The sequence below is a fragment of the Anomaloglossus baeobatrachus genome, chromosome 6 (genome assembly GCF_048569485.1).
Source record: "Anomaloglossus baeobatrachus isolate aAnoBae1 chromosome 6, aAnoBae1.hap1, whole genome shotgun sequence".
Classification (NCBI taxonomy): domain Eukaryota; kingdom Metazoa; phylum Chordata; class Amphibia; order Anura; family Aromobatidae; genus Anomaloglossus; species Anomaloglossus baeobatrachus.
The window spans coordinates 251897214-251913428 of NC_134358.1; positions in this window are offsets into that span (position 1 = coordinate 251897214).

Genomic DNA, 16215 nt, shown 5'->3' on the forward strand with positions numbered 1-16215 from the left:
CCCTACTGGTGGGCCCTTGGCAGCTCAGCCTGACTCTGATTTGGGCAATGTCAAATTTAGGGACTTTTATATCCATAGGATACTCTGTTGACACTATTTTGATCAAAAGAGTGTAAAATCCATTCCACTGTGACATGGTGTATCAATAAGGATGTTCCCTAACTCTTGTAGTTCACTTCACTATGTTCCAGCAAGCCTCAAAGTAGACGGAGGAAAAAGAGGCACCCAGACCTACTTGTTTCACATTTGTCCATGGAAAGCTATATAAACAAGATGCAAGACCCAAAAAGGGGAGTTATGCACCTATGTATACAAAATACACACAAAGCAAAACCCAAAAATGGGCCAACACACATGTTGGTATAAGTGCAATGTGTTGGTGCACAGTTGCACTGTGGCCATTAACAGACAAAAAAACTATAATACATAACAAATGAACAAATACCCTGCACTGTTTCACTGTAGGTTTTTGGTTTTTTTTTTTAAAGAGAACCTGTAATCTAATTCATGTTGCAGGCAGTATGAATAGCATCATGACTTCACCATTGCAGCCAGGTAATTTTTTCTCGGAAAAGTTCTTTCAGCATTTTAGAGAAAGTAAACTTTAAAGATCCCGCCAGCAACCATTGCTGAAGACCAGACTAGTTCAACTCTGTCCAGGCCAGATCTATACACAGGAGGTGAATTAAGTATTGAACAAGTCACCAATTTTCTAAGTAAATATATTTCTAAAGGTGTTATGCTGACATGAATTTCTCACCTGATCTTGATAACAGCCTATCCAATTCACACAGGAAAAGAAATCAAGCCATAGATGTCGATGAATTTAGAGATGTGTAATAATGAGAAATGACACAAGTAAAAAGTATTGAACACACTTACTGAAATGTATTTCATACTTCATACACAAGTCTTTATTGGCGATGACACCATTAAAAGACACCTCCTGGTGGAGAAACTAGTCACATGCATTGCTCAGGTGTAATTTTGGTCCATTTTTCAATACAAACACTCTTCAAGTCCTACAGGTTCAGTTGGATCCTTTTATGAAGTCTAAGCTTTAGTTCCTTCCATAGATTTTCTAGTGGATTCAGGTCAGATGATTGTCTGGACCATTCTAGCTGCTTTATTTTCTTTCTCTGAAAACAGTTGACAGTTTCCTTGGCTGTTTGTTTGGGATCATTGTCTTGCTGAAATGTCCTCGCTCGTTTCATTGTCATCATCCTGGTAGATGTCAGATTTTTACCAAGAATTTCTCAGTATATTTGTCCATTCATCCTTCCTTCGCCCTATGCTGAAAAACAGACCCAAACCATGATGTTCCCACCTCCCAACATCACTGTTGGTGTTTTTTGGGGAGATATGCAGTGCCTTTTGTCCTCCAAACATGGAATGTATTATGGCATTCAAAGAGTTAAGTTTTGGGCTCATCTGATCAGACTATATTCTCCCAGAATTTCACAGGCTTGTCTAAATTTGCTGGGCAAACTTTAAATGTGCTTGTAATCTAAGAAAAAGACCGATGCCACATCCTATCTTTCCAATGTGAACAGGTGTAAACTGAATATAAAACACAGTAACAAAAAGACTGTTGCACACTGCAATGCTAAGATATGTGAAACAATGAATATGGGAATATAGACAGGCATTACTGCTATGAAAAACATATGAAAATCGAGATACTTAGCACACAAAATTGTGTTGCAGTCTTGTGTGGTGAGCATGCACACATGCTATGGAGGTTGAGTGCATTACTTATTGGTTTCTTGGAAACAATTGTACCTGCTACTTCCAAGTCTTTATGTAGCTCTCCACAGGTCATGTTTGGCTATTGGACATCTCTTGTGATAATTATTTTCCCTCCTCTCAAATCTTGCAGGGACACCTGGTCATGAACGATTTGTGGTGAAATTATGTTCTTTCCACTTCTGGATAATCGCTCCAACAGTGCTCACTGGGACCTTCAATAGTTTAGAAATTCTTCTGCAACCAATGCCATCAAAATCTTTTGCAAGAATAAGGTTGCAAAGGTCTTGAGACAGCTCACTGGTTTTACCCTCGTGAGATGTTTCTTTTGTGTCACTTTGGTAACGAGACACATATTTGTGGGCCATCAGTTGAACCAACTGATAATATTTTTCACTAAGTGGCAGGATTGCTTTCTAATTACTGATAGATTTTAGCTGATGTTATGACTTTCCATGGCTTTTTGCACCTCTCTTTCTTCATGTGTTCAATACATTTTCCCTGTGTCATTTCTCATTATTACACATGACTTAATTTATTGACACCAATGGTTGGATTTCTTTGCCTATGTGTATTAGATGGGTTGTTACAGACATCTGGTAACAAATTCTTGTCAATAGCACCTTTAAAAATTTACTTAGAAAATTGGTGTCATGTTCAATACTTATTTTACCCGCTTTACCTGGCTACAGTTGTGTAGCAAGGCTCTGATTCATGCTGCAGCTGTTTGGGCCTTATGAATCAGATATCAGGTTTTCTTTTACAGCAATTTACATTGAAATCAATTGCATGCTTAATATAATACCTTTGGTTCTAATGAACCTCAGACATAGGACAGTGTTTATGGTGTCTATACTTGGGAGGAGTTTTAATTTAGAATTGGCCTAATACAGCTAACGGATACACAGCTACTCATGGAAACTATTCATTTGTGTAAATCTCCAGCTTATTTATCTAGGAAGTAAACAAGTATGAAATGAAATGATCCAGCAACCCATAAAGTTGTTAACAAATGGAGAGAAAAAAAAAGTTAACAATGAGAAAAAAAATGAAAGGATTAGAGCAAAGAAGGAGGGGAAGGGAGTTGTGGTGCATAAGGATGTGGGAAATCTGATTCAGTGTGCCACAGGGCTTTTTTTAGTTGTGGTGAAAAGGAAAGAGGACTCCCATTATGGTGTTGTATGTGAGTTGATTTAAATTAACCAGAGGGACAAGCTTAGTGCTTGAAAATGCTTAAATTAAAAAGTCTCTTACCAGTCTACAAAGCCTTTAACAATACTGCACCATGAGACATCTCCAATCTATCTGCTTCTACCATTGCTCTTGTGATCGGTGACCCACCATCCTTATCCTTTATTACTCCTTTATTATTTCCTCTGATCACTTTCTACAGGGTGTCACTGCATTCCATGGAACTCACTCCTACGGGCCACAAGTTTAGAGACAACTATATACTTTTATTTGAAAACTAATTTTTAAAAAGAGGTGTATGAACTAAATCCTATGGCCTATTTACACCCATCCTACATCACTGTGCACGTTATTATCCATCGGATAACGGCTGCTTACTAGGTCAGATAGGGTTTCACCTGACATTATTTATGTTTCTATTGCCAATATACATAACTAGCACTTTGCATTATTTTTCTCTTCCTAAACTCGTTTGGATTTTCGGCTTTTTTAGCCCGTCCACCATCCACGATTTTTAGTTTTCCTTTTTTCCTACTCTTCTTCCAAGAAGCCATAACTTTTTGATTTTTTCGTTAACATAGCGGTATGATCACTTGTTTTTTATGGGACAAGTTGTACTTTTGAATGAAACCATTAATTTTACCATGTAGTATACTAGAAAACTGGAAAAAAAACTTAAACTGTGGTGAAATTGCAAAAAAAAATTCAATTTACAATACTTTTTTGGGTTTTCTATTTACCATGTTCACTATATGGTAAAACTGACCTGTCATTATGATTCCCCAGGGCAGTATAATTCCATAGATACCAAACGTGAAGTTTTTCTTTTTTTTAATTGGTGACAAAAAATTGAGAAGTTAAAAAAAATAAATTAGCTTTTGGCGCCATTTTCCGAGACCCATTATGTTTTCAATTTTCAGGATCTGGGGCGGTGTGAGGGCTTATTTTTTGTACCCTTAGCTGATGTTTTTACTGATATTTTTGGGTAAGTCCAATGTTTTGATGGCCTCTCATTGCATTTTATTGTAATATTGTGGTGGCCAAAAAAACATAATTTTGGTGTTTTGATTTTTTCTCCATTACACTGTTCATCGATCAGATTAATTGATTTTATATTTTAATGGATCAGGCATTTCTGAATGTGGCAATACCAAATATGTGTATTTTTTTTACAATTGTTTTATTTTCTATGGTGCTAAAGGGGGGTGATTTGAACTTTTGATTTTATTTTTTATAAAAACTTTCTCACTTTTTATTGTATTTACTAATCCCATTAGGGGACTTGAAGCTGCAATCATTAGATCGCTTGTGCTGTGCATCAGGACTGCCCTGTACAGCAGAAATTATCATCAGCCATTGTTCACAGGATGATCTTCATGACAGACACAGAGGTCTATAGTTGACCCTTGGGTATCATGACAACCCATCGGCATGCCGCAATCACGTCCGAGGGCCAATGATGAGAGTTGGGAATGGCGCACCCTGCCAACGCATGTTAAATCCTGCTGTCAGAGATTGACAGTAGGATTTAATTGGTTAACAGCTGCAGGCGGTTCTCCGATCCACCCACTGCTGTTAGAGGCACACGTCAGCTGATCAGATCAGCCAACATGTGCAGGGAAAGATGTGGTTTCAGCATGCAAGCTCACATTAAAGGGAATCTGTCACCAGGTTTTTGCTACTTCATCTGAGAGCAGCATAATGTAGGCAAAGAGATTATGAAAGTAAATGTTTAACTCACTGTGTGCATCCGTTCTGACTTTATCTAATAATCGAGTTTAGCAGAGCTGGGAGCTGTCCCCAACCACACGCTCTTATTAGAGATTGTGCATTGACTGTGAGGTATCAATCACAGCAGGAGTGTGTCTGACTGCCCTGCACAAGCCAAGGAGTCTCACCAATGTTATTCACAGAACACTAAACCCTTTAGTTTAGATCGCACACAGATAAGAGAAGCACAGTTGCATTTTCTATTTTAACCCTTGCAACATGTTATCCTCAGCTTATATTGTGAAATCCTGGTGATAAATTCCCTTTAAAGCAAGGACACGACCTTGGACATACCAGTCCAAGGACATGACAGGGCTAAGCAAAGACTTTATTTTTGTTAATGTTACTTGTTTGTTACTTACAACAATCATAAAGTGTTGTTGGGACCACATAAGTACAATTAATTAATTAATTTTATTACTGTTATTGCTAATACATATTTGACTCAAAATTCTACATGCAATGATTTTTCTATTCTTTGGAAGCACATATAATTTTGGGTGGGTTAACTTTCATGAAATTGCTGTTTGCAGCATTTTAATTCTACTTCCTAGCTGTGGTATACATTTTCTGTATTAAGCTCATTAATCATTTATTGGTGTGGTCATGTAAACTGACAGAACACATAGATATACAGAGAGAGGAGATTGATTATTCTGCCAATAAGTAGATGTAAAAGTCAAGAACCGTCTCTAAATGGATCACTCCAATTATCAAGGGTAGACAAGCTTTTTTAACTTTTGATTCATATTCTAATGTACATAAACATCAGTTAGCTTTTTTTGCAGTTAAGGGGAATCTGTCAACAGGTTTTTGCCATCTAATCTGAGAACAGAATGACGTTGGGGGACAGACCCTGATTCTAGTGTTTTAGTGATGTCACTTACTGGACTGCGTGTTATAATTTTAATAAAATCAATGTTGCATCTAATGCAGATAAAGCCGATCTCTGAATGCTGAGCTCTGTATAACCCTGATCCTACTATTACTTGGCAGCTTTCTGCCTATGCACAGTATAAATAGCAAGCTGTCAATCAATGGTGTGGGTGGTATTATACAGAGCTTAGCATTCAGAGAACTGCTAGATCTGCCACAGATATAACAGTGATTTTATCAAAACTATAATAATTATCCCACTAACTGACACATCTCTAGAATCAGGTTTTCTACCCCTACATTATGCTGCACGTAGATGGGTAGCAAAAATCTGGGGACAGATTAACTTTAAAATTGCATTACATATGTAAAATCATTATACAGTTACTAACTTCTTTTTGAAGTTTTTTGGGTAATGGTAAGTTTCTGATAATTTATATAAGTTTGTATGAGTTTGTACTGCCGGGAATATAATTTCTTTTCTTTCAGCCAATCTTGGATCAACTGATTGGCTGAAACAATCTGAATGTTATGTACCGTGTTTCCCCGAAAGTAAGACAGTGTCATACATTCTTTTTACCCCCAAAAGTCCCACTATGTCTTACTTTCGGTGTATGGAAAAAAAATGTTGATTTTTGTTATAACTATAAAATTAACATTTATTAACAACCTGAACAGTATGGTATTCACCACAAAACAGTTTTATAAAAGCAAGTGCCAAGAATGTCTTGTTACAACCGTATCATGACGGTATTTCCATGTATAACATGTAAAACAATGAAAAACGGTAAGAACGAACAGTCTGAATATGTTATACTGGAAGATAAAACAGATTTATTTCATGACAACCATGTCATCATCTTCAGGAACATCATCATAAACATCCACACTCTGAGGTTCCTGTGGATTTTCTTGGGACTCTTGGGACTCCATTTCCTGCTGAATCATTGGCCCATATCTCTCATGGGTAGCAACGGCACTGTCCTGAAATGAGCAGGTCTTGCCCAGGTAGCCAGATCGCAGTGCATTTGCAACGCAGGTGTTAGTGATCTTATCCCATGAATTCTTCACCCAGTTCACAATCTCTGGCAGTCTGGGCTTCACAAAGTTCCCACGTACATTTCTCTCCATTCGGTTTTCAATGTAGTCATTGATTTCCGCACGCAGATAGTCCTTGAACGGCTTGTTATTGGCGATATCCAGAGTCTGGAGATAAGCCGTCATCCCTGCAGGAATCATGATTTGGTCGATTCTCCGCTCATGAAGGAAGTTTTTCATGTTTTTGGCGCGGTGTGTGCTGGCTGCATCCCAGATCAGCATCCCTCTTTTATTCCCTCGCATAACAAGCGGCAGCATTAAATTAAGCCACTTCCTTATAACAGCTTGTGTGGCCCAGGCTTTTTCAGTTTCCAGCACATAAATGCCAGAAACCCGCTCAATCTTGTCCTTCTTGCCCTTTGCAATGAGTAGCGGTGTTACTTTAGTGCCATCCAGACGAATCGCCAAAATGCAGGTGACACGTGCACTTTCATAAGCAGTGGAGGGAACGTACACTGAGGAGGCACCTCGTTGATCAATGGTGGTTTGAGCTGCTTGGCCCATGAACACGGCAGTTTCATCCATGGCGATCATGTTGCAAAGACTGTATTTAGAGAAGTCAATGTCATCCACAAACTTCTTGTAGGCAAATGCACGTTTAACAATCTCAGCATCTTCCAGCCTAAAGAAGGTTATGGATCTTCTCAAAGACAGGTCATTGCGTTCAAGAAAGTTATCCACCCAGTGCTGTGATGCCTTGAATTGTTCAGGGGAAATGTCAAACTGTGGTGCCACTGCAAGGGCATATTCCTGAATCTGAGCCCTGGTCACCACCAATGTCTTTGCTCTCCTGTCTGCAATCCACTCAGAGACCAGGCTTTCCAGCTCTGTATACATTGGTTGCCGACCACATCCAATCTTGCGCTTTTTAGCCATTCCGCTCTCCACTTTTTCACTCAGGTTAGTGTATTCTGCACGCCATTTTTGGACCAGTCTGTGATCCAACATTTTCTCCTTGCAGAATTCCACTACATTTTTGCCCCAAGATTCTTCGACAATCGCTTTTTTATACTCCACGGTGTAGCTCTTCCTTTTACCACTGGAACCGGAAGCGCTCATGTCTAGGGGCAAAAATATAGCGTACGGTATAAGCATTGCTTATGGTTCCGTATCACAGTCTCCCATAGGGTTACAGCCCCATACAGTATCCCACACAGCCTTCCATAGGGTTGCAGCCCCATACAGTATCCCACACAGTCTCCCATAGGGTTACAGCCCCATACAGTATCCCACACAGCCTTCCATAGGGTTGCAGCCCCATACAGTATCCCACACAGCCTTCCATAGGGTTGCAGCCCCATACAGTATCCCACACAGCCTCCCATAGGGTAACAGCCCCATACAGTATCCCACAGCAATCGCAGCAAGTCTCCATGCAATGTACCGTATGGGGACTTGCCGTGATTGCGCCGTAAGTGTACCGCAAGTTAAGGAAACTTTACATGGTGCATTTTGTGAATTGCTTACTTGATACCGTAATGGCGATCGGATCAATTCCTCTGCGGTGCTGGGTAGAGGTGTGGCTTCTTCTTCCTCATGCAGGAGCCACTGGACCAATCAGAGGGGCCACCAGCGGCTGCACATGAGGGCACTGAGGCTGCGTGTTTTTGTATGTTGTCCATGGTCCTGATGGACCACGGACAACATTACTGCGTCTCCCACGACCTCCACATCCCGCCGCTCATTCCGCTCCAGATCCATCCGCATCCCGCTCTAACCGTCTGCATCCGCTCTAACCGTCCGCATCCCGCTCTAACCGGCCACATCCCGCTGTTAATGCAGCAAAAGGTACCAGTACTATGGCTTTTATTTTTCCAACGTACAGTTTACTATGTCTTACTTTCGGGGTACATCTTACATTAGCCGACCCCCTAAAACCCCCACTACGTCTTACTATCGGGGGTGTCTTACTATCGGGGAAACACGGTAGCTTGTGACAGTAAGGATTTCTATGACTGCTCAAAATGTCTATGTGACGCCCCTGACTATATCAGGGTGTCACAGGGAACTGCATCCTCTCCTTTCATAGTGCAGGGCCCACCCCCCGTGGTTCCAGGAACCCAGATACAGGTGTCATACCATCTGCACTACAAATCCCAACATGCACCTCACACCATCCATGACTGTCAGGTAGACTAGTGGGAGGGACCAAGTCAGCAGACAGTGGAGAGAGCTCCCAAAGTGTGAGAAGCTGGAGGGAGTTGGAGCTCCCTAAAGTGACTTGTGTTGGGTCGCAAGCAGTGACCAAGGGCCAGAGGAGATGGTAGCCAGCCTCAGCTAGCGACAACGACTGACTGGTGCCGAGCACGACAGGGTGCCAGGACACTAGATTGGGGTAGAATCTCTATGCGACCCAATAATTGACCTGCGGTGGAAGGGGGCCTTCAGGGACCTTCCCCATGAGCCCAGAGGTTGGGAGTGACAGCACACTGAGGGGGACGGGGTCTCCCATACAGACAGCCCTCTAAGGTCAAGCATGCCAGCTCCCAAGAGCAAGGACTTCACCTAAATAACAGAAGAACTGTTCCTGATAGTTCCAGACTATAGGGACTCCAGACAGACACACTGAGCACGAAAGCAGGCACTGGATCACTAATGACACCTGGGGCACGGGACCTGGACATGTTCCCTAAGAGCAGCAGTGACTCACAGAGACTTGGTTCAGCAGCGTGTGTGCCTCTTTTATTCTGCAATACTGTGGATCCAACAGTGAGTAAAAACCTGCCCCTGTACCCAGCCTGCCATTCCATCCACTCTACCTGAGCACCAGGGCCTCCCTACCTGCTGAGGGACCTGCCATCCAACTGCTCCACACCATCTGCACCGGTCCTCCATCCAGCAACGGAGGTACTCCCCTTTACCGCAACCCACAGGTGGCGTCACGAACTCTCCTTGTAAATATCCCCCATTTTCATCGAAGTGGCCGCTGAGCCTCACATCCGGGGACCCTCGAACCACAGCAAAACCCACGGATCCGAGCAGTCCGTCTGCTGCAGGGGCGGCACATCTACACCTCTGGGGCCGCCATTCCAACAATGGGCAAGTTTACTTTGGTGGGTACACATGAGGCGAAATGCTAATTTTATTTTAGGTGGCTGGCATCTGTATGAGCTATGAGGCTGGCATTTTAAGCATATGTGACTGGCATTTCTGAGGACAGTGTACTCGGTAGTCTAGTCATCACTTTAATATGACAATGAGGCTATCACTGTTATGGCGTAATGTGGCGGGCTCAATTATGGAGGCAGAAAGGTTGTTAAGGTGGCCTTACTGTTATCTTGGCCTAAAAGCTGTTGTTCCCTATCCCATCAGCCTAGCGTACTAGTATTCTCAATAACAAGATACGAGAACCTAGAATTGCTGATGTTGTTATCCAACTGACCACAATACACCTGCTTTCCCTTCAATTTCTGCCATTGAGATGTTATGGTTAAGACATACGCTTACACATTACATTGCTGACTAATCCCTCCAAACTTGGCAGGTTTGAATAAAGCTTTATCTAATGTGAAGGGCCAGCTATATGGTTCCAGCTTCCTAGGTTCTGGGGACATCATGGATATACTGAAATAAGGGCAGTCAAAAAAACTAACTTCAACTTAAGATCATGTTTTTTAGTTTTTTAGCTCAAAATGTTTGAAGATAAAAGTATAATGAGAACAAGATTAAATGTTTTTTCTCTAGAACAAAATTAATTTTAAGGTTCATTTTAATCAATAAATCTTAGAATAATAATAATTAATCTTATATATGTATCCCTGCTATGTACTGTGTAATGGCCGTGTCTGACAGTACAGGGATGTGGTCTGATTATACCATATCTGGGCAGGGGAGGACGCAAAAGAGTATACAGACATTACAGCACAGGATCATAGATAATTCTTTTTGTGAGGTTAAACATTTCCCTGCCTTTTTAAAAAAAAATATTTTGTTTCAAAGAAAGAATTATTTGTGATCCCGTGCTGTAATGTCTGTATACTTTTTTACTTGCTCCCCCTGCCCAGGAGATGTGGTATGATCAGACCATGTTCCTGTATGGTCAGACACAGCCAATACACAGTACATAGCAGAGACACATAATAAAATTATCTCAGCAAAGGAACATTTTGTTAAACATATTCAATTGTGGAATGCATTATTATCCCAAGATATATTGATTTAAAATGTACTTTGTTCATAGGACAACCAACTTAAATTATGGGAAGCAGTCCTATACTAGCTTAGGAATCATTTTTGCAATATTATTCACTCTCAACATATAAGTAGTAGCTGAACATGTGACTGAAAGTCTGAAAATAGTTCAATACCACAACATGACACATCAACAGGAATACATCGCTGACTAAACATTCAGATATTACCACATCCTCCTTTCTGAGTAACTAAATGCCAAACGTTGCTTTTATTCCTTTGTTACCCGCGTTTTAGCAGTGAGGAATCATTCATTTCCTTGCCAAGCTTCGTAAAATAATACCCACAATCAGACATAAGAGAAATTATTTTATTGCTATTCTTATATTATCTTATATTATATATTTTTTTTAATTCTAATATGATGTAGTTTGTAGTTTATTTGTATATTGCCTTTTTACTGTTATTCCATCAACTCAAATATCAGGAACTTCTTATTTCCTATTTCAAGGGAATGTTCCCATTTACCTACTTAGGGTGGCTTTACACGCTGCGACATCACTAGCCGATGCTAGCGATGGCGAGCATGATAGCACCCGCCCCTATCGTTATGCCGATATTTGGTGATCGCTGCCGTAGCGACCATTATCGCTACGGCAGCGTCACATGCACTTACCTGGTCGGCGGCGTCACTGTGACTGCCGAACAATCCCTCCCTCAAGGGGGAGGGACGTTCGGCATCACAGCGACGTCACCGCGACGTCACTAAGCGGCCGGCCAATCAAAGCGGAGGGGCGGAGATGAGCGGGATGAACATCCCACCCACCTTCTTCCTTCCTCATTGCTGGCGTGTGGCAGGTAAGGAGACGTTCCTCGTTCCTGCGGCGTCACACGTAGCGATGTGTGCTGCCGCAGGGACGAGGATCAACTTCGCCCAAGCGACAGCAGCGATAATTGGGAGCGGACCCCCATGTCAAAGAGGAGCGATTTTGAACGTTTTTGCAACGATCCAAAATTGCTCCTAGGAGTCACACACAATGAGATCGCTACAGCAGCCGGAAGTGCGTCACAAAATCCGTGACCCCAACGAGATCGCTATATCGATCTCGTAGCATGTAAAGCCCGCTTTATGCCATATTCAACTAAACAGACTGTGACATTTCAGTGAGATGTTATAATATTCCGGTCGTGTTATAAAACTGTATACATGTACTTTTCATATGCCTCCATACTGTAGATGTTTAAACCACTGAATGCCATGTAAACCTTTACATTAGATAACATCTTGGTACTCAAAGATAAATTATACTGGTGCAATAAAAATTGAAAATAATTTATGATATTCAGTAATAAAATCAGTAAACCTATCTGTAATGTTGCTTAAAAAACAAACAAAAACCCGCATTACCATAAGAAATAGAGGAACTAAACATTCTATACGTCTATTCTATATTATTTCATTATAAATTTTCCTTTTATGACCTACAATATAATTCAGAATTGGTGAAAATATTTTTATGGTGCAGTTTGCAAAAGTGGAAGTAAAGGAGTCACCTGAAAAGTTGCTGCAGACCCAACCATCCCATTCCACCATTTGTAATTATAATATACAATATGGAAAACATAAATGTGGCCATAATACCTGGTGCTACAATGTAGATACAGTAAAGTATTAGCAATGCTGCGTTATTTCATATAGGTGCTAAACTTGCATGCAGTGCTATTCTGAGCATACGACACGTAGATTTTTAAAACACTAATAGTGATGAATGAGTACGACCATGCTTGGGTACTCAGTACTCGTAATGAGCAGTTGGATGCATGGATGGGCGCAACTTGTGTACCGAGTTTAATAGAAGTCAATGGGGGATTCGAAGATTTCCCAGAAAGATGCTTGACTTGCCCGTTGACTTCCATTATACTCGGTTCACACCCATGCAAGCGTCCAACTGCTTGTTACGAGTACCAAGCACCCAAGCATGATGGTGCTTGCTCATACTAAATACTTATACGTCATAGCCAGGCCGAGAGTAAAGCTGCAGCAAATTTCCTCAAGTTCCATGACTACTAAAAGTTTTAAAAGCATCTGTGAGCAGAATCTAGGTGTCACGTTGACAGTCTTGTGTTGTCCATCTGTGGAAGGTTGGAGCGTTTTGCTACATAACTGCTCCCTGACATTCTATTTTTCCTGCTGTGGTGTAAATGGTATTCTATGAATCTTCTCTGCTTGAGGTTAATCCCTTTCCTTTTAGGACTCTGCGGATATCCTCTCCATTCAGCTGTTTATCATCATCACTTCCTCTTGTGTCCTTAAATACCCACATTTCTCTTTGGTGTTGGTGTTGTCACTCTAGGTATAAGGAAGTACCATGTGTGAAAAGTCTGGACAACCGTTTAAGCACTGATAAGTAAAAACTGCTGCTATTATTGTATGTAACAGTTAAAATAATAATAATAATAATAGTAACCACTAACCTTCCTATATACTTTGTAAAAGAATCTACATTACATCTGTCTGAGACATCAACAAGTCACTATTGCCAGAGAATACTTTAAGAATGACATAAAAAATGAATTATGAACAGTCTCCTTGGAAAACCGAAGAATAATAACATCAGGCAGTCCGCACCCATTTGCTTACTCTTCCCTGCTGTAAGAATTCAGTGTTCTGAGTTAGCATTCCAGACATATCCTTGCCCTTCCACAACACCAGCTTTTATTATAATCCTGGGAAATATGGACTGTATGCCGCAACAAGGAATATTTGTGCCTTTGTAATCGTCAGACACTAATTACAATACAATGGTTCCTTGAGAAAAGGGAAAATCAGGAATTTGAGCGCAGGAAGGAAAGCTTCCTGTGCTGTTAAGGGATAGATCTGTTCAACAATATATAGGAAAGAGAGAGTGTGATCCATTAATTATACTGAAGACAAGCAATGGCTGTGTATTCAGTACGTGGGCTTTAATTCAGCACCGCCACACTGACAGGTTAGTCCATCTGGACACCGTCAACAATTTACTTGTGACCTTTGAACTCCTTGATGACTCAATGCTCCTATGTTTTAGTCCATTAACAAGGGTTATCTTTCGACATGTAGGCATATTAGGCCCAACTCATGAAAATCTTGGAATGCACAGAGGCAATTGTGTTGCAATGTAAAAATATAGTTCTTAGTGATCCACATGTAAGTATTTTCTAAATACAGATAGTCTTTACATGTATGCTGTTGCTATACTATTATTGCTTTGCACAGATACGGTTACATTTCAAGAAAATGTTCCTTTTCACAAAAGTCTAATGTCCATAACACAATTGGCATATCCTACGCTGGGCTTATGGATATCAAACAGAGAAGTTCCCCAACTGGCAAAGAGATGTAAATCAAGCTCACTCCCCATCCATAACTGCACGGAATACAGTGTAATAGATCCAGTGTATAAAAAATAAATTCAGCCCCAGATGTCATACAGTTTTGATGGCTTTACTATATATAATTATTATTACTTTTAATTGGGAGGGGACAGTAGGTTGGGGGGGTTGCAGCAGCTCTAGCAGTGGTGTGGTGACTTCAAGATCATTGCAGGATGTTTGCCTTACTGAAGAGTTAGGCTTTGAAGTTCCCTCTCAAAGTCTAGAATATGGTGGATAATCTAATGTGTTTGAGCACAAGATTCCAGAAAATGGGGGATAATCGGGAGACCTTTTGGAAGCGATTGGGTGAGGAACGTATGAGTGTGGAGGAGAGAAGGAGATCTTGGGAGAATCGGAGAGTAATGTGTGGCAAGATATCAGGAGTAGACAGAATATGGATGGCCTAGGTCAATGTTGGTAGTTTGAACTGGATTTGTTGATGAATTGGAAGCCAAAGAAGGTATTTGTAGAAGGGAAAATTAGAGGACTAGCGAGGATGAGGTTGATTAATTTGGTAGCAGAGTTAGGACAGATTGGAGAAGTGCAAGAGTTTTAGCTGGGAAACCACAGAGGAGGGTATTTCAGTAGTTGAGGCAGGAGATGATGAGATCATGCACTACTATTTTAGTAGATTCAAGGTTGATAAAAGGACAGATTCTGGAAGCATTTTTGAGTTGGAAGCATCAGGAGGTGGTAAGAGTTTGCATTGGTAGTTTAAAGGACAGGGCAGAGTGAAGGGTTACTCCAAGGCAGCGGACGTCCGGTACAGGGCAAAGTGTGATGTTATTTATAGTGACAGATAGATCTGGTACGGGAGTTGAGTGAGATGGAGGAAAGATTACAAGATTGGTTTTGTCCACATTGAGCTTTAGAAAATGTGATGAGAAGAAGTAGGATATGGCTGATAGACACGGTGGGATTCCGGACAGCAGTGGAGTGACGTCTGGGCCAGAGAGGTAGGTTTTGAGTGTCATCAGCGTATAGATGGTACTGGAATTCATGGGACTATATGAGTTGTCCCAGGCCAAAGTTATAGATGGAGAGAAGTAGGGGTCCATGGACAGAGCCTTGAGGGACACCGACAGAGAGAGGGTGGGATGAGAAGGTAGTGTGGGAATAGGAGATGCTAAATGTGCAGTTAGTAGTAAAGAAAAAGGAGATTCAGGACAGAGCAAGGTCTTTGACACCAAGGGAAAAGAGTATCTGTATTAGGAGGGAATGGTCAACTTTGTTGTAACAGAGGACAGGTCTAGAAAGAGGAGTTTAGAGAATCTTTCTGACAGGTTTGAAATCGCAAATGATCCTAAGTCGTAGCATATTGCAACATTTTCATGTGAACCAAAAGAGATAGTCACTCTGGTGAACTTGGTTTACCTTTGCATTACATGAATGATCATTCATTTGAAATGCTGGATTCCTCTCTCAAGTTCCTTCCTTCAACACATTTCAAGTACACATTAATATATGCTGAAATGGATAATTATGGATAGTGGATACTGGTTTTTATGTCAGTTCACATTTTAATGCGGTTGTGCAGTATTAGACAACACCATTTTAACTGCAATGTCCCACATAAAGTAAAAACATACTACAGTCTTTCAGTATCCTGAGGGAACATTAAATTTAACAGAATACTGGAAACTGCAGCTGATCGACGGCTATTAATTGGCTGCAGCGGTCATGCTACACAATAATGTCACATGACTGATGGAAATAACAGAGCCAACAGTGCCAGTCCAGGAGGTCCATATGTTTTATGTGAGGCACACTGGCAGGTAAGACTGGGATGTTCATAACTTTAAAATATCTTGAATAAAGCCTTGGCGGGTGCTGAATTCGCTGGACATACTTTTTCGATTAATGCAATGTGGGATGGTCTCACTCCTCCGTGTGAAACTCCTGTGTAATTTGGTGCGCTAAATACTATTTCCTATATGCTATAATTACATTTGGTGTAATCTTTGTATAATAGTTGCTTTATCCCTTTAT